This window comes from Lingula anatina, chromosome 9 (assembly GCF_051362555.1).
Source record: "Lingula anatina isolate TDL-2025a chromosome 9, LinAna3.0, whole genome shotgun sequence".
Classification (NCBI taxonomy): Eukaryota; Metazoa; Brachiopoda; class Lingulata; order Lingulida; family Lingulidae; genus Lingula; species Lingula anatina.
The window spans coordinates 18,951,596-18,956,477 of NC_141775.1; the positions used below are offsets into that span (position 1 = coordinate 18,951,596).

The 4,882-nt window shown below is 33.2% G+C and overlaps 1 long non-coding RNA gene across 1 annotated transcript; it reads left to right on the plus strand.

The window, feature by feature from the left end:
• Positions 1 to 356: 356 nt before the first annotated feature.
• LOC147760083 (uncharacterized) lies at positions 357 to 905 on the plus strand. Its single transcript, XR_015331139.1, has 2 exons — positions 357 to 617; positions 832 to 905. It is a non-coding gene; the product is annotated as an uncharacterized LOC147760083 (long non-coding RNA).
• The last annotated feature ends 3,977 nt before the right edge of the window (positions 906 to 4,882 follow it).

Genomic DNA, 4,882 nt, shown 5'->3' on the forward strand with positions numbered 1-4,882 from the left:
TCAGAGGAAAAGGTAAGCAGAATATAGGAAAACATTTGACACATATGGAATATGTTTATAAAGAATACAAAGAACAGAAGATAAGACATTTTCAATTTTACCACATAATTCACAATAAGGAATTATACATACGTGTACGTGTGGGTGTCGAAATGTGTCCTTCCCTATCTTAGTATGGTAGACGAGGGGCTGAGTGAAATAGTACCTAAATAAGTGGTGCCTTTGTATTGTTATCAATCAATTAACATACATGACACTTTACAATCTACTCCTACAGCCCATTGATTATTTTTTAACTGGGTACAAACACGATAATTTCATTCTCTGTAAAAACACCATGCTTTATTTTACTAAATATTGAATTGAATTTTTCAACGGTGTAGCCTGATACGTACACTCAGAAAGGGTACATTTAGATACAACGCTTGATCTACCTGTATGATCCTTCCAACTATTCTCAGATGATCCAAAAGACCAGTTTGCACAAAACATGGCAATTGGAGTACAGAATTCAGATACGTTTTGTGAGCCGGACTTAACAGTATTGGACCAAACGCCACTAGAGGAATCCCCACCAGATTCAGAAGAGAATATTAATAACATGCTGACAAATAGAGGTATTGTACATGATTGTCTCGAATAGTTCATCTTGGTGCAATTTAAACAGATATTTGTAGTTATTCTTCTTTTTTGCCAAGAGATTCCACCTTCTATGTGTTTTTCTTTGGCCATTCCACATATATGTGCCTTGAAAACATTTTTGTTTACTTCAAGGTTGATTCTTTTTCTGTTAGAATGTTGTTTGATATTATTCTTCTCTTTATTCTACAGCTGCTTCCCCTGATGACAGTGAATCACCTGCCTCTCCTGACAAAGCAGCAGGTAAGTAGTTCACATGTAGTAAAACAAAATTCTCGTGTGTTGCTCAGAATGTTCGAGAGTTTTTCTTAGCTTGTTGATAAGGTATGTGAGTTTCTATCTTCTTATTTTCATCATACTGGGACTTTGAACTCACATGGGCATGAAGCCTGGTGGTAATCAAATTTTCTTAATGTCCATGTTTTTAATAGAATATAATTAAAATTTTGTGGTATTTATACAGTTGACCATTATGTTATATTGCATCAAAAACCTACTTTGTGCACTATCACCATAACGTTATAAAAAGAAAACTGTTACCTATTTTATATTTACAAAAAATGATTCTTAGGATTGACAAATAGCTTAAATTAGAAAAACCAGCTCTTTTGAATTATCCTTTTTATCGAATTATGCATTTTTTGTGAAATTTTTATTTATCTCATTCTGGTGTGAGCTTGAACTCTCATGGGCCTGAAGCCTTATGCTTTTACTTACATCGTTATATACTGTTGTGCATAATTAAATTTTGGGGTTGACTGTGCAGTTAAGCATTGTATTACATTAGAACTGACAGCCTCCTATTTTGTGCATTATTATTTTCTGCTTTTTTAAAATTGTGACTTAGATATTTCATGGGCCTGAATACCGTTGCTAGTCACATTTGGGTGACAAGCCTCTAATCTTCCATTGGGTAACTACTAGCTAAATTCAGAGCTATAAGGTCACTTGCCTAAATTAAGTTTCAAGTGGCAATAAAATGAGATCATATAAAACACACATGTTGAGATTCCCTGTAAACTCCCATAGGTTAAGTTTTCTGCCAGATAACAGTGTCCATAATAGGGAAGCAGTGATAATTATGCAGATAAATGTTGTTTAATTTTGCAAATTAGTTTTCAAAAAATTATTTTGTATAATGCCAACATTAATGCTAGTTTTAAAAGCAGCTTTACTGAAATGTTTTGTTTTTAATTTTTTTCAAACACTGAGGGTTTCAACTCAATTTTTAACTCCCCTCCACCTGAAGCTCTGCACATTTTCTGTTTTCCCACAAAAGCAGTTGTATTGGTATTTATGTATTTCAGCATTATGTAACATTATATTATTCTATGCACTGCTTTCATATGTCAAATATTGTGATTTTCATTACTAGTATGTGAATTTGAACTTTCGTGGTCCTGAAACTGTAATCTTATCATAGGGGCAGATTGGGATCGTCCTCAAGGTTTTCAGGAAGACGGTCAGATTTTAAAGTTAACATTGACGGGTATCTAATTTTTTTGTTGGAAGACCATCTAAAATGGAGGGTGGATTAACAAAGATATTTTAAAATACTGTCAGAAAATACATTTGGATCCGCTCCTGTTATTGACCATGTTACCTGTTGTGCATGACTTAAATTCAGTGTCGATTGACCGTGCTATTACAAGTATTATTTATTATTGCATCAAAATGAGAAAATAACCTATTTTTTGCATCTTTATTTATTTATTTATTTATTTATTTATTTATTTATTTATTTTGTCTGTAGACTTGTCCTTCAAGAAATACATGCCTTCAAGAAATCGACGAAAACTGGAAGTGCATGTTTTTTGCACTGTTTTTCCTGTCATGCCCATCGTAAACACTGTGTTGTCAAGTAAAAGGAAGCATCTGATACAAAGTATCAAACGCGGCATTGACGTGCTTGCTTGCGATGTGTTCAGTACACTTTGTTTACACTGACAAGTCGAGGTCAGAAATGCACAATGTTTTTCTATGTAATTACGCAGTTTCAATTTTGATTAGTGAATTTTCTTTTATCTGCATGGTCATTTTCCGAACATTTGTATAAGCCACGAAATATTTCTCATCGGAAAATCACCCAGCAGCTTTCCAAGTACAAGCGAGTGACGTCATGACGCACTTCCGGTTTTCGTCAAGATCTTGAAGGGATTAGCGTTATGGTTTGCTGCACATTTAAAGCGTTCTGTCTCTAAATGTACTTGACTGCTTGGATTGAAATTTACAGAACTTATTCTTCACATGATATCACACATATGTGCTTAATTTGAGAGCTTTAGCTGTTATATATTTTCTACAGTGCCCATTCAAAATTGAAAAAGAGCTATTTTCCGTCAATTTTTCTTGAAGGGCAGGTCTACATTTGACAGATTTGCTGTCTTGTTTTATCTGGGTACAAACACGACAATTTAATTTTCTGTAAAATAAGTCTTCTTTATATGACTGAGGATTATTTTTCTTTTTGCCAAGGGATTCCACCTTCTATGTGTTTTTTGTTGGCCATTATACCTTATGTGCCTTGAAGACTGGACACTTGATACCAATTATACTTGATCTTATTAGATGCATTTTCGATGTAATTTATTTATTTTTATACAATATTTATAGACCAATATCCCAAAGTTATATGTTAAAATTTTGTAAAGAAATTCCTTTATCTTAGCCACATTTTTGTTTACTTTAAGATTGAGTCATTTTCTGCTAGAATGGTGTTTGATATTCTTCTTCTCTTTATTCTACAGCCGCTCCACCTGCCTCTCCTGACAGAGCAGCAGGTAAGTAGTGCACATGTAGTAAAACAAGATTCCGTCTTTTGCTCATAATCTGCAAGAGTTGTTCTTAGCTTGTCGATTAAGTATGTGAGTTCCTGCATTCTTATTTTCATCAAACTGTATTAATAATGTTATATTAAAATTGACTATACCTTACAATTTTAATTGATTTTAATGAATGTTAAAACATTCAGTATTTATCACCCAGTTATGTTTTGAGCTTACTCACTTGTATTCAACAGAGAGGATACATTTTTAAGAAAAAAATGTTTTTTTTTTGGAAATTGCCGATAAACCTTCAGAAACAGATGAAAGCTTCTAATTTATTTGATAACTGTTTCACAAAGTTAATTGACACTAAATACATTCAAATTTTGTCAATGATTACAATACTTTTTTATGCTAAAAAGTTTTATTTTAACCACACTGTTTATTGTACAGTCCTTTTCAAAGGTGAAAGTGGATCTCATACCTCTGGGGAAGAAAACATGAGTAGTATAAGAATGTTGACGATATGTCGATGTATGAACAGTCCCTGACAAATGAAATAAATTAGATTGAAAGCATGTCTATAAAGATTAAGGTCTAGTCTCTCACAACCCCCCCCCCCCCTTGAAGAAGGCACATCAGCTGAAAACTCAATTGGGCGCTTGATACCAATTATACTTATTACATGCATTTTCAATCTAATTTATTTATTTTTATACAATATTTATACAATATACTGCGGGATTAATACGATGATTTGGATAAATATGCACGCATTGCAATACATAACAATATGCATTATGCTAAAATCATTTAGTTTGGACATAGCTTATTGTATTCATTGCAGTGGCAGAAAGGAACCATCTAGATGATATTGACAAGGAGCTATTGGAAAAAATTGAGAAAATTGCCCGAGGGGAAGATGTGGAGCCAGAGAAACAGGTCACAATTTGGGATTTTGCAGGACAGGATGTCTACTACACCACGCACCAAACATTCCTCTCAGAGCGGATCATCTACTTGTTGGTATTCCGACTTGACCAGGACCTCGATGATAAAATCCGTGTATACAGGGGAGAGAAGACGCTGAAAGGTATTGTTGAGCTTTATATCTTTACATGTATAAGCTACTCAGGGCCCTCATGTAAATAATGGCCTGTCAACTGTGTGTAATTTCTTTATTAAAAGGTCCACATTTTTAAATCTCTCTATTGCTCTTAATATATATATATATATATAACATTGAGATTTTAGTAGCGTTAATTTTAAATGGTTCCGATGAGTGTTTTGGATTTTAATATTCTAGTGATTTTAAGGATTTTAGTTATATTTACCATTGTAAGCCGCCCAATAAGAAACATTATTATTATTATTATTATTATTATTATATTATTGGCGCTATTTTTTAGCAATGCTGAGGAGAAAACACTGATTAATATTCATCTTTGCATTAACATCAAGGCTTTGTATGTATTTTT